Source organism: Lissotriton helveticus, chromosome 3_2, assembly GCF_964261635.1.
Source record: "Lissotriton helveticus chromosome 3_2, aLisHel1.1, whole genome shotgun sequence".
NCBI classification, from domain to species: Eukaryota; Metazoa; Chordata; class Amphibia; order Caudata; family Salamandridae; genus Lissotriton; species Lissotriton helveticus.
This window is the reverse complement of record NC_136062.1, coordinates 434997624-435009106: the sequence shown is the minus strand read 5'-3', so window position 1 is coordinate 435009106 and position 11483 is coordinate 434997624.

The following is an 11483-nucleotide window of genomic DNA, read 5'->3' as shown; positions in this document are numbered from 1 at the left end:
ACACCTGCACGGAGAGGTAACTGCACCTGCTGGGAGGTCTGTGTGCAGCCCCTGCCTGCAGGGTCCACCTGGCACTCTAGCAGGCGGGCACCACACACCTGCACACCTGCAGGGAGAGGTAACCGCACCTGCTGGGAGGTCTCTGGGCAGCCCCTGCCTGCAGGGTCCTCCTGGCACTCTAGCAGGCGGGCACCACACGCCTGCACACCTGCACGGAGAGGTAACTGCACCTGCTGGGAGGTCTGTGTGCAGCCCCTGCCTGCAGGGTCCTCCTGGCACTCTAGCAGGCGGGCACCACACACCTGCACAGCTGCAGGGAGAGGTAACAGCACCTGCTGGTAGGTCTGTGGGCAGCCTCCTGGCACTCCAGTAGGCGGGCACCACACACCTGCACACCTGCAGGGAGAGGTAACCGCACCTGCTGGGAGGTCTGTGGGCAGCTCCTGCCTGCAGTGTCCTCCCTGGCACTCTAGCAGGCGGGCACCACACACCTGCACAGCTGCAGGGAGAGGTAACAGCACCTGCTGGTAGGTCTGTGGGCAGCCTCCTGGCACTCCAGTAGGCGGGCACCACACACCTGCACACCTGCAGGGAGAGGTAACCGCACCTGCTGGGAGGTCTGTGGGCAGCTCCTGCCTGCAGTGTCCTCCCTGGCACTCTAGCAGGCAGGCACCACACACCTGCACACCTGCACGGAGAGGTAACAGCACCTCCTGGGAGGTCTGGGTGCAGCCCCTGCCTGCAGGGTCCTCCTGCCACTCTAGCAGGCGGGCACCACTCGCCAGCACACCTGCAGGGAGAGGTAACCGCACCTGCTGGTAGGTCTGTGTGCAGCCCCTGCCTGCAGGGTCCACTTGGCACTCTAGCAGGCGGGCCCCACACACCTGCACACCTGCAGGGAGAGGTAACCGCACCTGCTGGGAGGTCTGTGTGCAGCCCCTGCCTGCAGGGTCCTCCTGGCACTCTAGCAGGCGGGCACCACACACCTGCACAGCTGCAGGGAGAGGTAACAGCACCTGCTGGTAGGTCTGTGGGCAGCCTCCTGGCACTCCAGTAGGCGGGCACCACACACCTGCACACCTGCAGGGAGAGGTAACCGCACCTGCTGGGAGGTCTGTGGGCAGCTCCTGCCTGCAGTGTCCTCCCTGGCACTCTAGCAGGCAGGCACCACACACCTGCACACCTGCACGGAGAGGTAACAGCACCTCCTGGGAGGTCTGGGTGCAGCCCCTGCCTGCAGGGTCCTCCTGCCACTCTAGCAGGCGGGCACCACTCGCCAGCACACCTGCAGGGAGAGGTAACCGCACCTGCTGGTAGGTCTGTGTGCAGCCCCTGCCTGCAGGGTCCACTTGGCACTCTAGCAGGCGGGCACCACACACCTGCACACCTGCAGGGAGAGGTAACCGCACCTGCTGGGAGGTCTGTGTGCAGCCTCTGCCTGCAGGGTCCACTTGGCACTCTAGCAGGAGGGCGCCACATGCCCGCACCTGCAGTGAGAGGTTTTTGCACCTGCTGGGAGGTCTGTGGACAGCCCCTGCCTGCTGGGTCCTCCTGGCACTCTAGCAGGCGGGCACCACTCGCCAGCACACCTGCAGGGAGAGGTAACTGCACCTGCTGGGAGGTCTGTGTGCAGCCTCTGCCTGCAGGGTCCACTTGGCACTCTAGCAGGCGGGCACCACTTACCAGCACACCTGCAGGGAGAGGTAACTGCACCTGCTGGGAGGTCTGTGTGCAGCCTCTGCCTGCAGGGTCCACTTGGCACTCTAGCAGGAGGGCGCCACATGCCCGCACCTGCAGTGAGAGGTTTTTGCACCTGCTGGGAGGTCTGTGGGCAGCCCCTACCTGCTGGGTCCTCCTGGCACTCTAGCAGGCGGGCACCACAGGCCATCACACCTGCACGTAGAGGTAACAGCACCTGCTGGGAGGTCTGTGTGCAGCCCCTGCCTGCAGGGTCTACACTGGTACTCTAGCAGGCGGGCACCGCACGCCTGCACACCTGCACGGAGAGGTAATTACAGGGTCCAGACCCCGACAGTGCCAAACAGCATAATAACGCCTCTTTCTGTGCCACCCTCACTGTGCGAGAAAAGGCGTTTGTATTCTGCACGACGCCCCCACGCAGTCTATTTCTTAATCGATTGAAGATGGATGGGAAAGCATCAGAAATGGCAGAAGTCCATAGTTTGGCATCCGTTCACTGCTGATTTAAAAAAGAATGTCCCCACCCTTTGGGCTACAAGATGCCAGAGACTGTTATTCATCAACAATTTGAAGGGGACAGGTTGGTTGTGGAGGTTGGTGGGGGGATGTCAGAATGGCAAGTCCATTCTCCAAAATATACAGGAAATGGGAAGCGAGCACCATAAGGTGGGTGAGGGGGGTGGCTTTTATTGTGTTTTCATACTTCCTGTGGCTGGTGAAGTCCAGGTCTGGCAGGATCACACACAGGCATTTTGCGAAGGGTAGGACGAGCTCTTGCCCCCATGTCCTCACCTTGGTTGCTGTGCTGTGCTTTCCTGTATTAACAGAAAGAATTCTGGGTCTTGTAGTCTTGCTTTCCTTCCATTAAGCTAATTACACTATCACACCTGAAGACAGAGATTTACAGAATAAAGCCCTTGAAGTGTCAATGAAGACAGGGAGTGAAGTGAGCCCCCAACGCCATGGCTTTCTAAGCAGACACAGCTGACCCTTTGCTGCTTATGGGGGATCTGCTCATAGGGAGGGGTCTTCCCAGATTAAAACTGTAGCCTAGATGTCAATTATGGAGAGTTTTCTATATAGGGACTCCAGGTGACCCCCATTGACAACTCAATGAGTTCCTATTAGACCGTCTTGCATTTTACCTTTCATTAACTGGTTTTACCTTTCATGTGATCATTGTAATTGGATTTATGTAGCGCTTGCTACCACTGACAAAGCATTGGAGTGCTTTATGGGGAGTAGCACGCTACTCTGGTAGCCAATCTATTCAGTGGTTATTGTGATTAGTCCTGAGCTCTCAAGAAAATAAATTGCATGCATTTACTGCAGTTATTTAGTGAATGGATTATATTAATGCAAGCTAGAAGCGATCATTAATGGGGCTAAGTGGTTTCAGGTGAATGGTTGGTGAGGTAGATAGGCTGGTGGAGATTAGGTAATGTCAGAGTAATGGGATCGTGTTTTAAAGAGAAGAGGTTGCAACGCATGAAATTAGGAATTACAGTGCGAATTTCATAATATGAGATGACTAGTTTAGGACACAGAGGCCGACTGCAGCATGATGTGCTAGGCTTGGACCATATCGGACTATAGAAGGGGTTCCTTTTATCGGATGACAGGCTACAAAACACAAGTGTCGACATATCTCCAACTCCAACAAACCATTATCTATTCCCAACAGGCTTCATGGCAACAGGAAACACGCATCTGCTATAAGGTGCTGAGGCAGAAGGGATGCATTGGTGTTTTTGAGGCACTGTGGGGCTCCCCCTGCCATGGTCCTCCGGTCCAGCTTGCTTGTAGTCTGCTGCCCTCTGCTGCCTTTGGTTTTGTACGTCCTCTGATCATTTTCCTGCCTCTCCTCTGCTGGCTCCTGTCCTCTATTTTGCTCTTTCTGCTCATTCTGCCTCTCATTCTGCCTCTTATTTTGCCTTTTATTTTGCCTCTTTCTGTTCATTTCTTACAAGTATTCTTCCGCTTTCTGCTCATTTCTGACCTAAATTGTTCCTCTTTTTGCTCATTTCTAACCAGTATTTTGCCTCTTTCTGCTCAATTCTGACCTTTATTTTGCCTCTTTCTGTACCATTGGCTGTTATTTTGCCTCTTTCTGTTAATTTCTTATCTTTATTCTGCCTCTTTCTGGCCTCTATTTTGCCTCTTTCTACTTGTTGCTGATCTTTATTCAGATTTTGCATCCTCAGCGCCCCGATACCTGTTAGGGTGGCAGTGCTGCGCTATACAAATGCTGATTGACTGATTGACGCTGACGTCCTTTATACTCTAAAAAATATTGCTAAGCAAGTATCACAAGCTAAAGCTGTGTCACAGGGACTAAATGCAGCTGAAGGGTGTTTTTGGCCTCAGATGGTGAAGTGAGAGGAGTGAGTTGCTTATTCGCACCAGGATATAAGAGAACTAAAGCACTGAAATGAAGAGATTTTATAGGGCGTCCTCAACATAAAGCTCTTATCACTTGATGGATTTTTCTTTGCTGCTTTTCTGCATGAACTCTGGTTAGCAAGTTGTGGTTTGTTGTGTGCTGTCGCTTTCTTCTGTTGTTGTTTACTGGTGTTCTTCTGATATCTATGTTTCGCCTTTGGTTTGTGTGCTCATGCATCCGGTCGTTGTGCTGATAAAGATCAATTCAAAATGGTCAGGCGATTTCAGTAGAAGTTTCCTAAGTTAAAGTTGCCCAGCGTAAAACGCCTCTAATACCATACGAAGTTATTCAATGAAGAGGCAGGCGCTGGAGACAGGAAGACAGGAAACAAGTTTAATTCCGACGGAGGAGAACACATCAGATCGGACAACAAGGTATCGTCTCGAGGTGCTCTCTCAACCTCTCTGCGACCTGGTCTTTTATACATTGGTTTAAGACATGTGAACGTCCTTTATTACAACAGGGACATTGTGAAGCATGAGAACGACATCACCGGCACCCCCCCAGTTCCGGCCCCTTCCAACACATGACAACAGTAGGGGCCCTTTCCCCTCATATGATTGGGAGGGGGCTATCACGCAGCTGAGTGTTCTGCCGATTCCTTTGGAATGTGTGCGCCTGATTGAATCTCAGGGGATGGGGAGGTCGTGATCAATAGTGACTCCTTTCAGGAAAGGCGAGTGCATACAGTAATGGGCAATAAACTGTATCCTCGGGCTAAAGGATGACCAGCGGTTCGTGCAGGCAGTCGGGCTCAGAGGAAGAGGTCATCAAAGGAGGGGTATTCATGGACGGAAAGGAGGTGTTGGTCAGGCGCGGGGTGTGATTCCCTAAGACAGAGTCATGGGAGGGGAGGGTTCATGACTTGGGCATGTGCGTGCGGGGGCAGCCAGGGTGCGCGGGGAAGGCTTGCACGGTCAGGGAAGTGTGCTGACGGGGCGATCGTGAACAGGGAGACCATGGTACCTAAAATGGCTGTCGTGCATGTTCGTACGTGAATCTGCAAGATGGCGTAGATGATGTTCAGTACACGAACTAAAATTCCACAGTCCTCCCTTTAACATGTCTCGCCAGCTTGTCAGTTCGGATCAATCCCCATGAGACCACGCACCTCTATTTCGTATAGGGGACTCATGTGCTCAGGTTTAAAGTTCAAAGTCTTTGGGCACATACAGTTGGAAATAAGTGCACATAAAGGTGGTAAACATTGAATACCTAAGCAACACTCACACAGTATCATGATTGGTATCAATATAAACGTAAACAGTCTCCATCCCCAGTTCTTTAAAGTGTCCCAGAACCAGCCTCCAAGTGACCATCCTTCCTGCTCCTGGTGAACCTCTGAGGACAGTCTGTGGAGGTGTTCGATTGCTTTGTAGACTGAAGGTGAGTTATCTGGCACGTAGGTGCAACAGCTGGAGCCGATGATGCGGCATGCACCTCCACGGTCGGCCAGAACCACATCTAGAACAAGACGGTTTTGAAGAGCCACCAGGCGGACTGCCTGAAGCTCAGCCGTGTTGTTGGCAAGGATGCCAGCGGTGATGTTAATTGTTGTTTCTACTGCCTGAGTCAGGTGTCGGGTAGCGCGGCTATTTGCCATTGGTCCCCACAGAGGAACAAGTCCCTTTGCTGCATCCAGGACCTGTGCTCCGGTGGAGTCGGCTTGTTCAACATCTCCGGCGCGCTTTTGCCGGTGGTGGTTGGCTGGAGCCACATACGTGGGAGGAAGAATGAAGGCGATGTAGCATGTACCCCTCCAGCCTCTTGGGAGCCAAGTGTAAGCTTTGGTGCCACAAACAAAGTACATATTCGGGGAAGCAACAAAGGAGGGGGGGTCAGCTGAGACCAATGTTTTAGTGATGCGACAAGAACTGTGACCCACCAGCTGCATTCCTTGTCCTTCGAGGCATACGAGTCCTGTGGCATTGATGACAGACAGGGCCACGGTCAGGGTGGCAGCCGTTTGTTTCCGCAGGTGGGAGAAGGTGGGTCTGGCTGGATTGTGGAGCACTTGCATTTCGACCCTTTCTTTGGCAGGGATGTTCGTAAGGAAGGTTGAACCTGAAATTGCAGGACAAAAGGGTTTTCCTGTTTTGTTCAGCCAGAACCCATAGTAGAAGTGTGACACTGTCTGACCAGAAGTGGCGTTGTCTTTGTGGCTTTCCTGCATGAGGATCAACCAGGCGAGGCAGGAGCCATGAACTGAGAAAGGAGAAGGGATGAAGGGGATGGAGTGTCCGGTAGCATGTGGGAGCAACCCACAGATCCAGCAGTTCGTGGCATTTGCAGCAAGGTTGTGCTGGTGCAACAGTTGTACGAAGGAATTGTTCCAGAACTCCCTACGCCTTTCTCGGAGCTGAGGTGAAAGGGTGATCAGGTGGTGCTCTTTCATGGTGGTTGGCTGGACAGTGGTTGGCAGCATCTGGTGAGCGGGTGTACTTTCCTCCAAGATCCAGAAGGAAGTCATGAGGAGGAGGCAAAAGAGGAAGACAATGAAGAAAGCGATTGTCTTTGATTTGTGCAAATTGTCAGTCTTTGGATTCCTGCAGTGGGTATTTCCTGTTGCTTCCGACGTTTTCTTATCTGGCGCTTCCATCATCTTCTTGTCTGGCGCTTCCATCATCTTCATCTTCAAGGTGCTCGGTAGTGGGCAGAACCACAGACTTTGTTTAGCTTCTCTCCGGGTAACCCTTGGTTGCTTTGGGTCACTGTTCTGAGATTTTTAACTTAGTCAGTGGCCTACTTAGCCGAAGCTCCCTCCTTTCGACGCAGGAAATACCCTTCTCGAGATGGCACAGTGGGATCAGAGTGTTTTGCAAGTTCAAGTGCCTCGGTATCAGGATAGCAGTTCAGTGATGGTCGGTCTTTGTTCAGGAGCTCTTCTTGGGTGCTGACGTTGTCTGTCGTGGCCAGGGTCGAGGAAACCTTCTTGCAGTGGTGCGCATGTAGCCAGTTCTTTTTCCCCTCCACTCGAAGAGCCGTCCGAGTGGTGATCAGTACTTGCCAGGGGCCCGTCCACCGGGGTTCCAGACTCTTCGCTCGTTGAAAGTTTCGGATCAGGATATAGTCCCCCGGTTGGATATCGTGACCGGGACCCCTGGAAGCATCGGGGATGGCCTGCTGCACCTGTTGATGAATGACAGACAATGTTTTAGTTAACTTGTATAAATAATCTGACAGCAGGACGTCGGGGACGTCGTGAATGGAGGTCGGTTTAGGGGCAGTCCAGAGGTTCATAGGCCGCCCAAACACAACTTCGTAGGGGGTCAAGTGGTGCTTAGTGGGAGTGGAGCGCATCGATAGTAATGCCAGTGGAAGGGCATCTGGCCACTTAAGTCCTGTGGTGGCCACTATTTTTGACAGTTTCAGTTTCAGTGTAGCGTTGTGTCGTTCAACCAGACCAGCAGATTGGGGGTGGAAGACTGCGTGGAATCTTTGTTTTACCCCCAACCCCTTCAGGATTAATTGGATGACTTCAGCTATGAAGTGGGGGCCATTGTCGCTCCATAAAATTCGACAACGGCCGTAGCGAGGGAAAAACTCTTTCACTAGTACTTTGGCAGTAGTCATGGCAGTGTTATCACGGGTTGGATAGGCTTCCACCCATTTGCTGAAGGCACATACAATGACCAATACGTACTTCAAGCCTTGGCACCTCTCTAATTGGATATAATCCATCTGGAGGACCTCAAAGGGGTGGTCGGGGATCCCAAACCCTCCCCGGGGTACCACAGTTCCTTTCCCGGGGTTGCGTTGTAAGCAGATAAGGCACTGCTGGACTAGGCGTTTGGCTGAGTCGGGGATCTTGCTGTTGTGCCAGACTTTGGAAATGAGTTCAATCATGGGGGCAGAACCTATGTGTGCAGGGGAGTGTGCCATTGTCAGTATGGGGATCAAGTATGCATCAGGCAGCAACCATTTGTTCGTGTCTTTTGTCCGCCAGCAGCCTTCATCATCCCTTAGACCCACCCGTGCCCACTCAGTCAATTCGTGTGGTGTGCTGGCCGATTGGATGTCCCTGATCGTTTCCCTAGCGTCAGTCCATTTTTCTGCTTGCGACCTGGTCACATACATGCGTGTCATTGTCCTATTCTCAGCTGTGGTTCGGGCAGTGATGTCGGCTAGTGCGTTTCCCTGTCCAACTAAATCTGTCACCTTCTTGTGTGCCTGGCATTTGATCACTGCTAATCGTGTGGGGAGAAGAACTGCTTCAATCAGGGCGGAGACTAATTCTCCGTGAAGGATGGGCGTACCGTGGGACGTCAGGAATCCCCTTTCCCTCCACAGGAGCCCAAAATGATGAACTACCCCGAAGGCGTACTGGCTGTCCGTGTAAATGTTTGCCGTGGTTCCTGCTGCTATGATACATGCTCGTGTGAGGGCAATTAGTTCTGCTGCCTGTGCGGATCGTTGTGTGATGCATGCTGTTTCAACTACTGTTCCAGCTGTCGTCACCGCATAGGCAGCAGAAGTGGTGCCATCTGGGAGTTTGATACAAGAGCCATCTACCCATAGTTCTCCATCAGGATCTGTAAAAGTGATGTCTCTGAGGTCAATTCTACTCCTAGTCTGTTCGTCCGTGAGGGTCACACAGTCGTGTATAGGGGGCACATCGGGGTCATTTTCGGGCAAGGGTAACAGTGTAGCAGGATTCAATGTCGTGCATCTCTTCAGGGTGATGTGGGGTGCAAGTAGAGTCAATTCGTACCCTGTCAGTCGTGCACTAGTCAGGTGTTGAGTCTTGGTCTGGTTCAAAAGGGTGTCAACTGCATGGGGCACTAATACCGTGAGAGAGTTCGAAAGCACAATTCCCTCACTCTGGCGGATAGAGACAGCAGCAGCGGCTACTGCTCGAAGGCAGGCAGGTAGAGCTCTTGCGACTGGATCAAGGGTGGCAGAGAAGTAGGCACAAGGGCGTTGTTTGGCGCCGATGGGCTGAGTTAGAACAGACAATGCGCATCCCTCCCTTTCGTGAGTCAAGAGGGAGAAGGGCTTGGAGTAATCTGGTGTTCCTAGAATGGGTGCCGAGCAAAGGGCATCCCGCAACTCCTTAAAGGATGCTTGGCATTCGGGAGTCCACGGGAGTGGGAACGGAACATCTTTGGCCAACAGGGAAAGTAGGGGTTTTATAATGAGACTGAAATTTGGCAACCATTGTCGACAGAAAGAAGTAAGGCCCACTGATGAACGGACTTGCTTCTGCGTTTTTGGAATGGGCGTGTCTAGGATAGTTTGGATTCGGTCGGGCGTAAGTTTCCTCCCTTCTTTGGACAGGAGGTGTCCTAGGTATGTTACTTGGGGCTGACAGAACTGCAGTTTCTTTTTGGAGACTTTGTGGCCATTCTCCGCAAGAAAGTGCAAGAGTTGGATAGTGGCTGTGATTGCAAGTGGAGTGGTGTCGGCCGTCAAAAGGATATCGTCAACATATTGGATCAACACCACTCCATCTGGTAGCTGGACGGCGTCCAGCTGTCTTTTGAGGGCCTGGCTGTAAATGCTGGGACTTTCAGTGTAGCCCTGGGGAGCTCTACAAAATCGGTATGATCGTTTTTTTAAAGTGAAGCCGAAGAGATAACGGCTGTCTGGATGGATGGGGATAGAGAAAAATGCGTTTTTAAGATCAATAACGGTGAAGGTGGTGGCAGTGGACGGGATGAGAGTCAGAATGGTGGCGATGTCTGAGACTACGGGGTACTGTGGCACCACCACTTTGTTGACTCCTCGCAGGTCGATGATGAAGCGGTACGCTTTCTCATCTCCCTCACCTTGCTTCTTAACAATGGGTAGGATAGGGCTATTGCAGACATTACTAACCACTTCCTCTACCACTCCTGCATCCACCAAGGACTGAATAATCGCTACCAATGCCTTCTCGCCTTCGGGCGATATCCGGTACTGTGGGAGTTTCGGGAGTATTGCATCTGGTCGAACAGTTATGTGTACAGGATCGATCATCATTCGTCCTACATCCGAGTCGTTTCGGGCCCATAGGTACAGGGGTAGGGTATCGAGCAAGGATAGGTCAGCATCTGTTATTGCATACATATGTCGTGCGGGGTAGGGTCTGGACATGCTCGGGTTGTCGTACAGGATGACTCGGACTCCATCCGGGGAACACCTAATAGTAGCTCGGAAATGTTTCAGTAAATCAATACCCATAATGGCGTCAGGGGAGTTGGAGGAGAGCAGAAATGTTGTGTCAGTGGGATTGTTTCCTAGGTCAAAGGAGATAGGTACAGACAGGGGATTAGTGGAGGGCGTTCCATCGAAACCTATCGAGGTAATGTGTGAGCCAGACAAGGGTGCCCTTGGAATCAGTCGTTTCGATAATACACTACACTACACACTCCAGTGTCTACCAAAAATGGAGACTTTGTACCCAGGACCTTAGCAGTGACGTAAGGACCTTGCTGGTCAACACAGAGCTCGACTGGATCCCTCCCTTGCCCCTGGCAGTCCTATGCAGAGTCGTGAGCATTGTCGCAGTCGGATTGTTGCCACTGATTCTGTCGGGGGCGGTCAAATGTGTTTGGTCTGCCAGATCGGTCATTGGTAGTGTCGCGGGTCTGCCCTCGTCCCTGCCCTCCAGTTTTGGAGCCATTTGTCATGTCCCTTGTCTCTTTATTTTTAATCATTTCCCGAAGGGCCAGGCATTGAGACTTCCAATGCCCAAATTCTTTGCAAAATGCACACTGGTTCTCATCGAGGTCGGTTCGTGGAGCACCAGGTGTGGAGTTGCGGTCTCTAGGGGCCAAATTCCTAGGGGCATTCGACTGGTAGTTTTCCCTATATCGTTCCCTTCCTGTAGTCACTTCATGCAATTGGGCAATCATCACTCGTTCCTTTAAGTCCTTTTTCTTTTTCTCATTCGCCCTCTCGTTCTCGTTCTTTTAGTGTTCATAATACTGAGCCATCTGAAGGATAGCTGCAGGTTTGGAGGCTCCCCAACTACTCTCACTCATTTGTAACTTTTGGGAGACCTCTTGCGATAGCCCTTTTACGTAGTTTTGCACGAATAGGTGTTGTCCGGTTGCGGTGGTCTTGTCTTGGCCACTGTAGTCGGAGAACACTGTTTCAAATCGGGAGAAATATTCTGATACGTCCTCCTGAGGTTTCTGGCGGCAAGCCGTGACTACCGACCAGTCTACCTTCTTTTCTGGGATCAACGTCTTTAGCTTCAGTACTATTTTGTCAGGGAGTTCCAGTATGTCTTTTACAGGTTTCTTTCCGGGCTCTCGCTGCCTATCTAGTTCATCGAGTTTTGTCCAGGTGTGTCCGAACAGATCTGTGTGGTCGACTCTCCGGATTTGCTTCCACACATCAGCCGGCAGACACA